The following is a 17,732-nucleotide window of genomic DNA, read 5'->3' as shown; positions in this document are numbered from 1 at the left end:
ATTGTATTTTATTATAGAGATTAATTTTAGTTACACTTAGGTTATTTAATTAACTGTACGTGTTCATGATCTTTTCACTTCTTGTGATCTCTATTTCACTTCTGTTCTTCTTTATCTTATTCGGTACTTTTACTTAGCGACACTTGATTCTGTTGTACGTCTTAGCTGCATAACGACTCTTCTTCTTCTAAGAACGACTCTTGATCTAGTTCAAAAACTAACGTTTACTCCGATTCCCTGCGGTTCATCTGCCAGGGGTGTTGCAATTTTTACGAATCCCACATATATATATATATATATATATATATATATATATATATATATATTAAAATAAATAAAGTTAAAACAAAAATCATATCCTTGTCGTTTTACTACAATTTATTTTAAATTTTTATATTTATATATTTACACATTTACACATATATTTATATTTGCATTTAATTTTTATAGGTGTGTGTGCTAATTGTGTCTCCGCTTCGCTCTGCCATCTATATACAAAAAAAAAATACTAAACATATGTACATTCATATATCCATATGAATGTACAACTAGAGCAGCAACACAATTAACACATAATTAACAAGTAAGAAAGCTCTAGTCGAGACTGCTCGACTACGAGATCCCCTGAACCCTGCAAGCAACTGATATTTCAATAATAATTAGCAAACACACACGCACACACACACGCACATATACAGGCGATTGCGCTTGGGTTGCACTGCAGTGTTGGCAATATTTGGAAAACTTATTTGTTGAATAATCTCATTTCTAGACGTACGATCGTAATGAAACTTTCACAAAGTAATCATGATGTTTAAATGTATGTGTATACCGAAGCACAGGTTTCTAGTATTTGATATACGACTTTTACAAAGATGAGGATGAGGGGGTGGATTAAGAGGTGGGGGGTAAATTTTAACAAAAACCGAAATTGTATAAAATACGTCTTAATATATATTTCAAATTTGGACACTCTAGCTATAATGATGTAGGAGATATAATTTTTTAACTGACTTTCGATAAGGTTTTTTATCGATAAAAAAATATCGGAATGAGTTATCGTTTTTTAGTGATAAACTCGATATGCGCGCGATATATATGGACATTTAAAAAAAAAGTTGAAGTCTCTAGCTCTTATATCTTCTGAGATCGACGCGTTCATACATACGGACAGACGGACGGACGGACGGACAGACAGACGGACAGGGCCAAATCGACTCAGCTTGTCGCCCTGATCAAGAATATATATACTTTGTGGGGTCTGCCACGTCTCCTTCTGCCTGTTACATACATTTCAACAAAACCATTATACCTTGATTTCCCATTTTCAATGGGTTCAGGGTATAATAAACTTATTGATTAAGCACACATATATATAATAAATAATAAATATATTCCATTTGTTGTTCTGTGTGCAAATGCTAGTGATCGCATTTTGCCGATACCAAGATTCATAGACAACCGCCACAATTCCGGGGCGATACTTTGTGTCTTTAGAGATCACAGCGCGCAACTATCGTTTCGATACCGATAGTTAAAATAATAAGAAATAATAAGAAAACATATAAAGAGACAACAATTAACATTACTGATTACAATTTAAAAAAAAAATAAAAATAAAATAAAATTATTTAAAACCAAATAATACAAAAAAAAAACAAGTAATTGATTAAACAATATATACAACAAAATCGTATATTTTAATAAGCTTATTTGTTTTTTTTTTTCCAAATAATATTCTTACATATTTTCATTTTTCTCTTTCATTATACCCTGAACCCATTGAAAATGGGAAATCAGGGTATAATGGTTTTGTTAAAAGTATGTAACAGGCAGAAGGAGGCGTGGCAGACCCCACAAAGTATATATATTCTTGATCAGGACGACAAGCTGAGTCGATTTGGCCCTGTCCGTCTGTCTGTCCGTCCGTCCGTCCGTCCGTCCGTCCGTCCGTCCGTATGTATGAACGCGTCGATTTCAGAAGATATAAGAGCTAGAGACTTCAACTTTTTTTTTTAAATGTCCGTATATATCACGCGCAGATCGAGTTTATCACTAAAAAACGATAACTCATTCCGATATTTTTTTATCGATAAAAAACCTTATCGAAGATCACTTAAATAATTATATCTCCTACATCTTTCAAGCTAGAGTCTCCAAATTTAAAATGTATATTAAGATGAATTTTATACAATTTCGGTTTTTGTTAAAATTTACCCCCCACCCCTAAAACCACCCCCTCACCCTCATCTTTGTAAAAGTCGTATATCAAATACTAGAGACTTGTGCTTCGGTATACACATACATTTTAACATTGTGAATACGTTCTGAAAGTTTCATTACGATCGTACGTCTAGAAATTAAATTATTCAACAAATAATTTCTCCTAATATTGCCAACACTGCAGCGCAACCAAAGCGCAATCGCCTGTATATGTGAGTGTGTGTGTATGCGTCTGTTTGTTTGCATGTGTATGTGTGTACGTGTGTTTGTTTGTATGCGTGTGTGTGTGCGTGTGTGTTTGCTAATTATTTTTGAAATATCAGTTGCTTGTAGGGTTCAGGGGATCTCGTAGTCGAGCAGTCTCGACTAGAGCTTTCTTACTTGTTATTTATTATTTGTTTAACCTCCATGTCCGATCGTGCTAGCCGAGCGCAGCTAAGTGTCCCCGCCTCACGTTTGATCAAGCGCAGTGCTTCCGCATCTCCCATTCCGTCCGGGAAACTACCGACCACTAGCACTTTTAAGCGCAGTCCAGTCGTTACCAGGTCCAGTCCGAGGCCCGCTAGTTCAATCAATATGTCTTTGTCCGATTTCATCGCGGCTGCGGATATGCTCATTAAATTCGAAGCCCGCATCGACGGTCCCGGAGATTCTAACGCCACCCATGCGGCTCAGCTCCGGGCCTTCGAGATCCGCCGAGATCGTGTCAAGGCACTATGGGATGATGCTGAGCAGCAGTATAAGGTCTGTGCCCGAGCGTTGAGCCAAGGGGCGAGGAGTGGCGAAGTTGAAGCCATGGAGGCTAAATTCGACAACTGCTATAGTGTGTATGAGCGGTGTACGACTCACCTGGGGGTGCAAATCGATGCACTTTCCGCATCGAGTACACCGCCCGCTCCTATGTCCGCTCCTTTCGCCTCGTCTGGAGGCTGTCGTCTTCCACCCGTTGATACGGAAGTGTTCCATGGCGACTACTTGCGCTGGCCGACATTCCGTGATCTTTTCACTGCAATATACATCCAAAATCCGCGCCTGACTCCGGTGGAAAAGTTATTCCACCTCAACTCCAAGACAGCAGGTAATGCAAACGCCTTAGTCGCCGAGAGCCCGCTCACGAACGATGGCTTTGCATCGGCCTGGGACGCCTTGTGTGACCGGTACGAGAACAAACGGCTGTTAGTGAACAGCCAGCTTAAGATCCTTCTCAGTCTCCCCAAGGTCACCAAAGAATCAGGCGCGGCTCTCAGAGAGTTGCATGGCACCATTCATCGGTGTGTCACTGCTATCGAGCAAGCTCAGATCTCTACGGAGAACTGGGATTGTATCCTTGTGTTCTTGTGCACTTCCAAGTTACCTGAACACACTCGATCTCTTTGGGAGCATTCGCTCATTAGGAAATCAGACATCCCAGCCTGGAGAGACGTGAGTCTCTTCATTAGCGAACATGCTCGCGCGCTTGAAGCTATGGAGGGTGATAAGCCCATCCCAAAGGTCCCAGGTGCAGATCCAAGATCTACGATCACCACCTCTCAGAGAAAAATTCATACCTTCGAGACACAAGTCCATTCTAAGCCCAAAAAGTGCGATTTGTGTAGTAAAGAGAACCATCCGGTTCGACTGTGTCCTCGTTATGTCCAAATGTCCCTTGCAGCGCGCGAGACCTACATAAAGCGCAAGCAACTCTGCCTGAACTGCTTTGCGCAAGGTCATCAGCTGCGTGACTGCACCAGCATTCATAATTGCGCCAAGTGCAAGGGGAGGCACAACACACTGCTTCACCGTGAAGGCTCCACGGCAATCAGCTCCTCGGCCGTAGCCGCTTCGACTACAGGTACGTCCGAAGTATCTCGTAATGTCCAGTCGTATTTCGCGGCCAATACGTAAGGGGTCCTGCTCGGTACGGCCGTAATTGACGTGTGTCACTTGGGGGTTACATATTCGGCCAGGGCTTTAATCGATTCGGGGTCTGAGGCGACGTTTATTTCCGAACGTCTGTTTCGCCTAATGAAGCTACCTTTTCGACCCGTGTCCAGTTTAGGTCACTCTGTGGCAACACAGTCGAAAAGGCTTTGTGACTTCCATATCGGCACTCCGATGAAACCAAGACTCCGCATTGAGGCCTCAGCCTTGGCCTCAGCCTTAATCAACTCTTAAACAATCTGCCCGACATCCCATTAGCTGAACGACTCTTCTTCAAGAGCGCTCAAATTGACGTTCTTTTAGGCGTGGATATCCTTCCGTCGATCGTGCAGGGGGGCTTCCGCCTTAACCTCTGCGGATCACTTATGGGCCAAGAGACAATCTTTGGCTGGATTCTTACGGGTCCAGTCAGTAAGAAGCCTCAAGAGTCGATTTCCGCTTTCACGACAAGAGTTACTACCCTCCACGATGAAAAACTCGATCATCTCATCACCAAATTTTGGGAGGTGGAGAATCTCCCCAAGGTAGCCAGTGAACCAGACTCTGCGTGTGAGGATAACTTTGTCCGAACCACGCGGAGAGACAAGTCTGGCTCCTACGTCGTGACTCTTCCGTTAAAAAATCCGGACCATCCTCACTTAGGTCATTCGCGATCCATCGCGCTTGGGCAGTTTCTCAAGAATGAGAGTAGATTGTTTAAGAACCCGACACTCAAGGCCGAATACGAAGCTATCCTGCAAGAGTATCTCGACTTGGGTCATATGAACCCAGTGTCTACACATTGCAATCCTGCAATAAGCAATTTCTATTTGCCTCACCATGCTGTCTTCAAGCCCGACAGCACCACCACCAAAGTGAGGGTGGTGTTCAATGCTTCGTGCCCATCTTCCAATGGTAAAAGCCTGAATGATATCCTTCATCCCGGCTCGGTCCTTCAGTCCGACCTCACGATGCAAATCCTCCAATGGCGATACTATAGATATATGTTCAATGCCGATATCACAAAGATGTATCGCCAAATTCGTGTTGATCCAAAACACACCCCTTTCCAGCGGATCCTGTTCCGTAAGCCAGACGGCAACATCGGGGACTTCGAGCTGAGCACCGTCACTTTTGGTGTAAACTGTGCTCCCTTCCTGGCTTTGAGAGTTCTCAAACAGCTCGCAAATGACGTGAGATCCCGTTTGCCTCTCGCCAGCAAGGTCATCTCCGAGTGCATGTACGTCGATGACGTACTTGCAGGAGCACACTCCAAAGAAAACGTGATCGCAACCATCGCCGAACTCACAGAAGCTCTGGAGAGTGCGGGGTTTCCTTTAAGGAAGTGGACATCCAATTCCATGGATTGTTTGAAGACTATCCCGAAGAGTCATCGGCTGTGCGAGGACTTCTTAGAGCTAGAAGATTCAAGCACAGCAAAGACTCTAGGCCTACGTTGGCAAGCGCAAGCCGACTTTTTCCTTTTTTTGCCTACTGACATTCCTCTCCAAGAGTCCTACACAAAAAGGTCGGTCCTTTCCCAGATCGCCAAGTTGTTCGACCCTGCAGGGTGGCTGGCACCTTTTGTCATTCGGGCAAAAATATTTATGCAAGCGCTCTGGCTACGCGGCTTAGATTGGGACCAACCTCTGCCTGGTGATCTCCTCACCCAATGGCAAGAGTTTATCGTCAGCTTCTCCAGCCTTCGGGATATTCGTGTGCCTCGATGGGTACATTTCCCACCTCGAGCCACTATCCAATTTCATGGGTTTTGTGACGCATCTGAGCGTGCTTACGGAGCGGCTGTCTACCTCCGTGTAGAACTTGGCAACCAGATCTTCGTCAATCTGCTCTCCGCCAAAACGAGAGTCGCTCCGATCAAATCCCTTTCTATACCCCGCTTGGAGCTTTGCGGTGCTGTCCTTCTGACCGACCTATGTTCTATACTGCTCCCGGCATCCCCGGCAACCAGTTTTCAATCTTTTTACTGGACCGACTCGACCATCGTCTTAGCCTGGCTAAACAAGCCGGCCCGCAATTGGACAACTTTCGTCGCTAATCGGGTTAGTAAAATAACTGAACTCACCAATCCTGTTTCCGTTGGAAAGAAGAGTACCTTAAGGAGCTGCATAAACGTAATAAATGGCAGTGCGCCGAGCGCGACTTGAAGGTTGGTGACATGGTCGTTGTCAAGGACGACAACGTTGCCATCAATGAATGGCGACTTGGCCGTGTCCACCTCACCGACCCAGGAGATGATGGGAAGGTCCGAGTGGCGGACGTTCTCACTTCCCGGGGCATCATCCGTAGACTCGTCCATAAGTTGGTGATCCCACCAACGGAGGGCAATAACCATGTGCTGTCCAACTAACTCTGTATGTTTATCGATTTCCATCACTCATGCTCGACACATCTCTCCTTTCCAGCTATGCCACCAGCCACTCATCCTGTGCAGATACCCGGCATCAACTCATTCCGATGCCGAGTGTGCAGAGGAATCCACGCTCTGCGGAAGTGCAGGCGGCTCCTGGGCCTTCCGGCCGAAAAACGCCTTCGCGCAGTACTTATAAATAAGTACTGCGCGAATTGTCTGGCGCATCAGCACACCGGGCAGTCCTGCCGGAGCAAGGCTAAGTGCAAGACGTGTGGCCAGAGCCATCACACTCTGCTGCACCTGCCCGGAGCTCGTCGCCGACAGCGACGTCATCCCGCTGCAACCCCTGCCAGCGGGCCCACCTCCTCCGCCCTCGCCGGGACATCCACCCGACAAGAAGGATCCCGCAAAGGACGACGCCTCCAGGCACTGCCCAAATCTACGAGGGAAGATAGGCCGCCACTGAGCACGCTGATGCAGCACAAGGCCGTCAGCATCCTACCCACGGCACTCATCAGTCTGCAGACGGATGTGAAGGAGTTCGACGTGAGAGCGTTGATCGACCCGTGTAGCCCTACTATTCGGATCCAGGCTTCATTGACAAAGGCCATGGGTCTTTCCACCACTAGCGTGGGTCCGGGAGAGGTCAGCACGGCGACCATCCGTTCGAAAACATCGAACTTCTACATCGATACCATCATCCAAATGGACCCGCAGCTCATTTGCCGGACGCCAATTCGGCAGGTCGATCACGCAGCCAATCCGGCTGGGATTACGCTCGCCGACAGCGATTGGGCTCGACCCAGTACGGTTTCTGTTGTGTTGGGGGCTGACGTGTATCCTCACGTCATCCTTCCGGGAATCGTCCCCAGCACTGACGGTCGTCCCATGGCCCAGAACACCGTCTTCGGGTGGGTCCTTTCGGGTTCCTTCGTGTAGTCCTACACGGTCCTATATTGCAATCCTTGCAAGGGGGGGGAGTATGTTAATGCCAGATCCCATTAACAGGATTGCTCCTCCCCCACACAGCCCGATTATGCTATTAACAGGTTGCTGTTAATAGCATAACCGCTTCTCTCAGCACTTGGCTCTCCGCCAAGTACTCCCTTTTTAGGACTCCTAATTATTGTCACTTTTTTCTGCTACGTGTGAACACTACAGCATCATCGCCATCTTTAAATAGAATAAATAATTTAGAATACACTTTTAAATTGAATAAAGAATTGAAACCTACAACCTGCGACTTCATCTGACGGCTCCACCCTCCAACAGCATGTGTGCGCAATGTGTGTGTGACGAAAAAAAAACTACAAAGACAACTTCATCAAAGTGAACGTGCTGCATAAAATTGCAAGTACACAAAAAAAAAAAAAAAAAAAAAAAAACTCTAGATGCTTAACTAAATACTCGTTTTTTTGATAATGATAATTATGCATATATAAAAGAATTATATATATATATCTGTTCATGAACATGCATGAACATAGAAATATGATAAGTATGGGAACATACAATCTATGTACTCGACAGACGGCATACATAAAATAGATACCACATGTGAAAGTGTGAACTGTCAAACTAGAAATAAAATACGACTCTGACCCTTAGCGACAAGATAACGTAAGAGACAAGTGCTGAGCCTTACAAACTCAGCGATAGGATAAGAATAGCTAATAGACCAACGCGGAGTCTTACACACTCAGCGATAAGATAAGAATATGTAATAGACCAATGCTGAGCCTTACACACTCAGCAATAGATACATTAGATTTAAGGGTTGAAATTATACATGAGTCTGGGTATATAAACCCAGGCTCAGAATAATAAAGATGAATACGAAACTAAACACCATCATAGTCAAGTGTATTCGTTCAATATCTATATAAATATATATATAGAAAAAAATTGAAATTAAAAAGAAAAAAACCCTAAAATCATGATAATGCCCCACTTAAGATAATACACAATAAGACACACATCCTCCATATAGCAGCAGCAGCAGTCACCAAATGAAAGGCCTTTCAGCGGTGGACACCAACAAAAAGAACTGTGAGTGCTAAATTAACCCTTGTCTTCCCCTCCCTATCACGTCCCCGAAATCTATAATGAAATGAAACTTGATAAATAATTAAAGAAAAAAAAAAACAATAGCAAGAGTTGGAAAAAAAAAGAAAAAAAAAAAAAGGAAAAATGTTGAATAAAGAATGAAATACAAACTATGAAATAAGAACTATGAATTAAAACTAAATTTGTAAATTTATACATTAACTAATACTCCCCAAATACCTAAAATATGATTTAACATTTTCTTTATTATATGTATTCCTATACTATTATACTATTATATTATTATAATATTATGTTATTACTATATTGTTAACCTTTTTATTCACTTATGGTTTTTTTTTATAGTATGTAGTTTTTTTTTTTTTTTTCATTTTGAACACATGCGAACTAGATACTATACACATGCGCATACATATATATAAACACAAGTAAACACGAAAAAAAACATGAAGCGACAGTAATTAAGAATAAATGAAAATGTAATAGACTGTTAGAGTTAAATTAACAAATAAATGTATCTCTTAGAATTTTTTGAGTTTACTCGATGGATTAATATGGTAGGCTAGGAGTATAGCGTTGGCATAGAAGAGAGAGAGAGTCGAGGCAATCTTTATTTGGGGATCTTCACAAACAAGTTAAAGCTGAAGATCATGGTTGGGTTTGGGTAAAGACAGCGAGAAGCCAACACCACCTCGGCTTCCGCGTCTTTATAACTGTCCGTGTTTGTTTCGTTTTTTCTTGTTGTCGGAATGTCTGTGATCCATAGGAATCCTAAAAATTGTAAAGTTTGTGTGTATTGGTGACGGTTTGGCAAGACCCACCCCCCCGCCGACAGAGCTAACGGAACCAGAGGATTTCGCCCGCCATTACCCGATCCACGTCTTGTGTATGTTTGGTTATGTATTGTGTATGGTGTATTGTTCCTGTCTGTATTTAATTAAACCTTTTATATCTTCATGTACCATTTGTGTAAAATCTGTCAATCCTTGATAATTTATCCTAGAAGTTCTATTGAAGAATATATCTGCTGGTTTCCTTTTTGTTACAGAGTGAACAGAGTTGTTGTATCTATCTACCGAAAATACTAATTCCATTAATGAATATTTTGAATGTTGTTGTTTTAAACATCTAAATATTTCCAAAAAGGTTGAATGGAATCGCTCTATTTGTCCAATTACCTCGCTTTTTTGTGTTGGAGTTTTTTACACCAGAAATGCTTTCTCATTGTCTGTAACTATCATTTTAGGAACTGTGAAGTAATGGAGCACTTCAGTCAGCTTACTGTGTACATTTTCCGAAGACTTTGTTTGTATGAGAAACAGTTTTTTTATCGATACAGAGTAAACTGTTAGTTTGTGTACTCTTTGCCGCCAAGGAATGAGCAATACCCAGCAATGTTATTGTACTCGTTGTAAGCACAAGCTATGTCTATAACTGTGGCTGGAAAATAAGCTAGAATGTCCGGAATGTCAGTCCACATTGGACCCAAGGGCAATTAAGTTGGTTATTGGCAACTGTTCACCTGACCCGAAACCAGCTTCAGCATTAGCAATTCCAGGTAGTTCGCATATGGTAACGCGTAATTTTGCCAAAGCATTGGGTGAAGTTCCGCCTGAGTCCCTAGAGCATCCCCAAGAGCGATCGCTCGAAGGCAGTGAGGTTATTATATCCGGTTTAGATGCAAGCCATAATTCTGACCGAAACGTAGTTCCTCCTCCAAGAGGCATTAGTACTCGCCGACGAGGTAGACCCAATCGAGCCGGCCATATTCGTCAAGAATCAGGCGTTGATTATAATATCATTCAGCAAATGATCGAATAGTCAGTCACTCGTGTGATGTCGGCGCTCCGTATTGATTCACGGCCCAGCTCAAGCGAGCAACCGCCGTCGATACCCACTCCTATTGCATACTCGCTAGGAAGCTCGTCTGTCCAAAGTAGACAGAGTTTGCTTCTGATCGTCGCCGCGTAAGGTTGTGTTTACTACAGTCGCGCATCGTCGTCGCAAATTTCGTTTACAAATTTACCGGTGTAAATTTGTAAAAGTGCTTATTTCGTGCGTCTCGCGATAAGCGATCTTTGCCCGCGCTTGTGTTAGTGTGTGCGTGAGCTGTTTACAGCTAGTTTTCTCTGATTGGCTAGCCAATCAGAATTGAGCAGTTAGTTGCATAGTGTTGCATACTTTCGCGAACTTTTTTAAAAGTCGCTGCATACCTTCGGGTAATCGGGGATTGTATTGCCTAGTGTCCAGGGATGGACTCTGAGGCAAGCAGTGGGAGTTCGACGCGGTCGAACTCCAGGAAGAAGAGCGGGCGCGTGCCGAAGATTGTTCTTCGGAACGTTCCCGACGCCGCAGCCATGCCGCCGCCCACGGATTCCTCGCCGAGGAAGTACCGCGCGCGCGATGAGAGCTCGGCCGACGAGAGCGATGTCTCGCTGGCTGCCGCTGCAGCCAGTGTTGCCGCCGTCTCCGCCGCCCCCGCCGCCACCACTACCAGCGCTGCCACTGCAGCCATTGCTGCCACTGCAACTGCCGCCGCTGCTGCCCCCTCACTAGCAGCTGTCCTCGCTGCTGCCGCCGCCGCCGCCCCTACCGCTGCCGCCCCCGCCGCTGCCACCACCGCTGCCCCCGCTGCACGTGTCCCGGCCTCATTGGAGATGCCATCCACGTCTGCTGCCGCTGCTGCTGCTAGTGCCCGCTCCGTCAACGCGGCCCCGGCTGGAGCTGGTGCCGTGAGCTCTAATTCAATGGTCCAACGCATGTTGGCCATCGAAAGGGAGCTCCGGAGAGCCGTTGTCGCCGACAATGTGCCTGGTGCTGTTGCGCTCAGCGTGCTGGACAACGCAGCGGAGTTCCAGAAGCTGATCCTGGAGATGTACGGCAGAATGAAGGAGCTGGAGACCTTAGTCAGGACTCGCCCCCAGGCCGCCGCCCCTCAGACGAGTGCACCCCCCGACGCCTCTTATGCTGCCGTCACTGCCACGGCAGCCGCCGCTCCTCGCGCCCGCAAAATTCGTGAAAACGTGGTCGGCGATTGTGACGTCCAACAATCCTGAGGAGACGCCTCAGCAAGTTGCTGAGCGTATCCGAAAGGATGTTGCGCCCGCACTAGGTGTTCGCGTGCACGAGGTGCGTGAGCTCAAGCGTGGCGGTGCGATTATTCGCACGCCATCCGCTGGCGAAATACGGAGGGTTCTTGCGAACCCGAAGTTTAAAGAGGTGGGCCTTGATGTCAAGGAGAATGCTGCTGTAAGGCCGAGGGTCAACGTGCTGAACGTTGACAGCAGCATTACGCCGAAGCAGTTCATGGAGGGGCTCTATAAGAACCACTTCCTCGGACACTGCTCCAACGCAACCTTCGAGAAGTCGGTGAGGATTTCGTCGAAGCCATGGAACAGCGACGTTGGACCCACGGTCAACGTGCAATTGGAACTGGAGAGGAAGGCGCTCGATATCCTGGAGGATAGCGAGCGTATCTTCGTGGAGTGGTTCTCCTTCCGCTGGCACCCAATGACGCCGACATATGCTTGCCACAGGTGTGTCAGCTTTGACCACAAAGTGGCAACTTGCAGGATGAAGGAGCAAGTCTGTAAGCGATGTGGACAATCGGGGGACCGAGCCTCGGGCTGCAGAAATCTTGTGCATTGCAGGAACTGCAGTTTCAAGGGTTTACCCGCGGGGCATCATATGCTCTCGGAGGCCTGCCCGATCTACGGACGTGTGCTCGCCAGGAGAGCCCGGCGAAGGCTCCAGCATGCGCGCCGCACGCAAAGTAAGAGTGCTCGTGTTCTTGCCTCGTATTTCAGGATCGCCCGAAAGGAATACGAGAGGATGATGCTAAAGGCGAAAGAGGAGGACTGGAGGCGATATGTCGGCGAGCACCAGGACGACCCATGGGGATTTGTATACAAGATCTGCCATGGAGATCTGGATCGCCCGAAAGGAATACGAGAGGATGATGCTAAAGGCGAAAGAGGAGGATTGGAGGCGATATGTCGGCGAGCACCAGGACGACGCATGGGGATTTGTATACAAGATCTGCCATGGCCGCAAGACGCGCAGCGATTTCGGTTGCCTTCGCTGGAACGACCAGCAGTTCGTAACCTGGCACGACTGCGTGAATGTCCTGCTCCGCAGCTTTTTTCCAGCTGCGGAGAGGCCAGTGGACATTGCTGTTCCCCGCGAAGTACCCCCAGTCCTCGAAACTTTCGAGGTCGAGATGTGCATCGCCAGAGTTCGGAGCAGGCGCTCACTTGGCTTAGATGGCATTACTGGGGGTATGGTCAAAGCGGCCTGGCGCGCCATCCCGGAGCACATGACAGCGTTGTACTCCCGCTGCCTGGCAGCCTCGACAAGGACAGGAGCGATCCAGCGTCCTATCGAGGCATCTGCCTGCTGCCTGTCTTTGGCAAAGTGCTGGAAGGGATTATGGTGAACCGTATGAAAGAGGTGCTCACGGATGAAAACCGATGGCAGTTCGGATTTCGTCCCGGACGCTGCGTCGAGGATGCCTGGAGGCATGTTCTGAGCAGTGTCGAGGCCAGCTCGGCCCGATACGTGCTCGGAATCTTCATCGATTTTAAAGGTGCATTCGACCACGTCGAATGGGACGCAGCGTTACGCCGACTATTGGACCTTGGATGCAGGGAAATTGGGATCTGGCGCAGCTTCTTTTCGGACCGAAAAGCTAGCATCGTCAGCAGCTTTGGCGAGGCCAACGTGAACGTTTCACGTGGCTGTCCGCAGGGGTCCATTAGTGGCCCGTTTGTATGGAACATATTGATGGATGTGCTCCTGCGCCGCCTTGAAGCGCATTGCACTTTTAGTGCATACGCTGACGACCTGCTGCTGCTCGTCGAGGGAAATTCCAGATCCCAATTGGAGCTCACAGGTGCCCAACTAATGGAAATAGTTGGAGGATGGGGTATCGAGGTAGGCGTCTCAGTCTCGGCAACGAATACTATGACGATGCTCCTTAAGGTAAAGCTGTCAGCTGGCAGGAATCCCGCCGTCAGATTTGCAGGAGCAAATCTACGGTATGTGACGCAATATCGTTACCTTGGCATCACGGCTGGCGAGCGGTTGAGTTTTCTCCCGCATATCGCGTCGTTACGCGATCGGCTGGCCGGAGTCGTCGGAGCCCTGACCCGTGTGCTACGCGTTGACTGGGGATATATGCCGGACTCATGGTGCCTTGTGCATTATTTGGTGCTTCGGTGTGGTACACGGTGGTGATGAGACTAGTCGGCGCCAGGAGGTCGCTCAAGTCCTGCCATCGCATCATCCTGCTTGGATGTTTGCCTACGTGCCGAACGGTATCTACAGATGCCCTTGAAGTTCTAGCTGGAGCTCCACCGCTGGACCTTGTTGCGACGCGCAACGCCATGCAGTGCAAGATGAAAAGGAACAACCCGATGGTAGAGGGCGATTGGTTCTACGGTCAAGATGCTTACACTCTTGTGGCACATGTGAGTGCCGTGGTTGTAAATCCCTATTAGGGTACACGTCACGTTAAATAAATCAAAGATTCTGTCCAAAGTAGACATTATGCAAAAATGGAATCTCCATTTTGATGGGTCATCTGAAGGACTAGGAGTGGAAGAATTTATTTATCGTGTGAGAGTCCTTACTGAAGAAACTCTCGATAGTGATTTTATGGGGCTTTGCAAACACTTGCACATTCTTTTCTCTGGGAAAGCTAGAGATTGGTTCTGGAGGCACCATAAACAGGTAGATAGAATTGTATGGAATGATTTTTGTGCAGCACTTCGACAGCAATATAAAGATTATCGCTAGTGAGAGCTAGAAAGCAAAAGGTTGGTGAATCTTTTGTTGCTTTTCATGATTCGGTGGCTGCATTAATTGATAAATTCGGCCTCAAAATAGGCGAAGAAAAAATTTTAGAAATTCTGCAAAATAACCTTACCAATTTGACAAATTTAACAAATGACCTTAGCAGTCAATCATACCATTTTTCCCGACCAAAACCTGTTGCGTTTCGTCGTCAAATCAATGAAATCGAGAATACTGGTCTCGGAATTGAGGTTGAAGAAGAGACAGATTCAGCAGAGTTAGAAATTGCAGCGATGCAGAAGGCACATTCCAACTTGACATGTTGGAACTGTGAAGAAAAGGGACATATCTGGGAAAATCGCCTGAGGGATCGTAGAGTCTTTTGTTATGGTTGTGGCACATCACAGGTATACAAGCCACAATGCAAAATTTGTATCCGTAGGTTGGCGGAAAACCAGCAGAAGGGGACATCCCCCAAAAATCGGATGCCCCCGAATTAATAGACCCAATCAGCAACAATCTCGCACCATCATTGAATATTTTTGGGCTGCTTTTCCATTGTATCGACGCGTCTATGAAAGTATGCACTCCAACTCTGTCGAATGCCCTTGAAAAATCAAGGGGAATGTAATGATCCATTTATCAGATGGTCGGCAAAGATCAGACTGTCTGTAACTAATTTACCTTGCTTAAAGCCTGTTTGATTTGAGTTTATCAGTTTTTTTAGTGTGAAGAACCACCAAAGGCGTTTGGCTATTACATTTTCCAAAGTTTTAGAAAAGCAACAATTAAGGGAGATTGGTCTATAGTTGGTTATTATTGTTTTGTTGGTGCTGGGTTTTAATATGGGGATGATTAGGCTGGTTTTGTAGGATTAAGGAGTGAAGCTATTGAAAATATTGTTAAAGAATTTTACTATTCTGGTTCTTAGTGTGTAGGAGATGATTTTTTTTTACATGTTGTGAGGAGCAATATAGGTATGCACGTATTAATGTATATGAACGTACGTATTTGCTGTGCGTTTATATGCATATACGTGCATATACAAGTTGCTCCACACAGCGACGCGAATACTGTATGAGCGACCCTCGCACTGGAAAGGGGGTCAAAGAGGCGGTCTCTTTCGCTCCTACAGATTCAGCAATGGGTGCGCGTCGCACGCACGACGATCATCGGTGGCCGTTAGCCAAGGTGCCGTTCGTGCCGGGTGATAGTAGTGATCACTTTCACTCGCAGGGCACCAACGGTACTTCGGCCAATGGGAGGCTGCCACGCAATTTGGCGGGAAAGTGGCGTCACCCGGATCACGCCACATTACGCACGTGAACGTTTCGCACGTGAGCTAATGCTATAATTCTATAATGACTGATGAAAAAATTTTATGTCTACACCTACTGTGGGCGTGGCAAATCGGACCTGAAGATACAGTAATTTTTCAAATTTGGCTATATTTTGGGCACTATTGATGCTAGAGACTTGTAATTTGGTATATATACGCGAATTGACCACCCAAGTCCAACAAGCTATGGTGGATATATGTCCGCCCAGAGGGGGCGTGGCAAGCCGCAAAACTTTATATATCCTACAGTTTAAGAGCTAGAAGCTTCAAATTTGGATAGTTGAGTTACTGGTAACCTCCTCTATCGATGCCCCAAAAATAATTGTCACGCCTCTTTGGGGGCGTGGCATATCGAAAAATACCCTGTAATTTTCACATTTTTGAGCGTAAGCATTCAAATTTCGCATTTACGTTAACGTTAGCTCTTTCTAAGAACTGGCCAAAAATGAGGTGTTTACGGCCACTAGGGGCGTGGCAATCGGCATTTGTATTATCAAATTGCGACATTTATATGCTTGAGCTATCTATGTATGTACATGTATATACAAATAGGCTTAATAGGCATTGATAACACGGAAGGAAAGATTTTTATAAAATTTTAAAGTAAAATTTAAATATTTAAAAAATATAAAAGAAGCTAAAATAACAAAATTTGCAATTTACAAAAAAGAGTTTTCCGCGAGATTTGAACTCGCACGTTGTTATGACGCATTGTAGAAAAGAAGAGCCAGAGTAGCGGATGATAAATTCAAGAACAAATCAAAAACAAATTAGTCTCATTTCAACGCTAGAGTATGCATTTATAAGTACATACATACACACATACAAATGAGCGCGTGCATAAGACAGGCTGGAATGCTTGATGCTACATATGCGTACATACATATATGAGGGTTATTTAAAATGAAACAAATTTAAACTTATAAAATTGTTCAATTAGAAAAAAGAATAAAATAAATATATATTTTATAAAAAAACGAAATATGTATGAAAATAAAAACAACAACAACAAACAACAGGAGTTTTGAACCTCCGCCGCTATAACATACTTTGCGACGTCTTTAGCACCCACGCTATCGCTTTGCTTGACAGTCCACGTAGCTAAAATACAATAATAATATATAATAATAAAACTACAATGACAGCTAGAAAATCCAGAAATCAATCGCAATTCTTAGAATGCTAAAAAGCACGCTTTTGTAATGTAAGCAAACGCTTAAGAATCTACAATAGGTGTGGCCGAAAGCTATCAACGAAAATAACCATACATTTGTACTCAAAAAGTGCACGATCAATATAATTATCGATTACTCGATACAAATTACCAAAAGCTACAATATAATCAAAAAGCATAATTGTTTTGTACTCAATTTTTTTAAAGCCAAATTAAGTTAAATTTACAAAGGGACTGTGAATGAGTATTCCGCAGTCGGTAGCGCCCGACTGCAACGTTCTTACTTGTTTCAATTCAGTTGGGTATTCGGGTGTTGTAATGGTCTTCTTAAGAACAAAAGCTGCATCCTTTCTTCATTCTTTCTTTGCAGCGACTGCTGCTACAAGAAGATTTGTATCACAATTATTTTCACTTGCAAGCTCAGACGTCAAGACACTTTTTAATCTTGTACCTGCATTCATGTAGGATAAGGTTGGGCGTTCCGTTTGCAGTGGGGTCTTGCAGTTTTCATTAATAGTAATTGATATTTTGACGCCAGCCATACAGTATGCCTAGACATGAACCGTTCAATCATATAGTTACATTTGGGTAGATATCTATGAATGTAATTATTAAAATTACTGATTTTTTTATCTATATCTTTCTTTATCTCAAGTTCGATATTGTTTATACCCTGAACCCATTGAAAATTGGAAATCAGGGTATAATGTTTTTGTGTAAAAGTATGTAACAGGCAGAAGGAATCATCGCAGATATATATTCCTCATATATATATTCCTCATCAGCACGACGAGCTGAGTCGATATAGCCCTGTCCGTCTGTCCGTCCGTCTGTCCGTATGAACTCCGAGATCTCAGAAGATA

The 17,732-nt window shown here is 45.0% G+C and overlaps 1 long non-coding RNA gene across 1 annotated transcript in view; it reads left to right on the top strand.

The window, feature by feature from the left end:
* Positions 1 to 8,401: 8,401 nt before the first annotated feature.
* The window catches only part of LOC149090772 (uncharacterized), a 61,770-nt gene continuing 52,439 nt past the window's right edge, over positions 8,402 to 17,732 (top strand). Inside the window, exon 1 of the long non-coding RNA XR_016197547.1 lies at positions 8,402 to 8,652. This is a non-coding gene — a long non-coding RNA (uncharacterized LOC149090772). The remainder of the gene's footprint in view (positions 8,653 to 17,732) is intronic.

This window comes from Drosophila navojoa, chromosome X (assembly GCF_054131105.1).
Source record: "Drosophila navojoa isolate 15081-1374.11 chromosome X, UAZ_NAV_1.0, whole genome shotgun sequence".
NCBI classification, from domain to species: domain Eukaryota; kingdom Metazoa; phylum Arthropoda; class Insecta; order Diptera; family Drosophilidae; genus Drosophila; species Drosophila navojoa.
The sequence above is the reverse complement of the archived record's forward strand: the minus strand, read 5'-3'. Positions and strand labels throughout refer to the sequence as shown.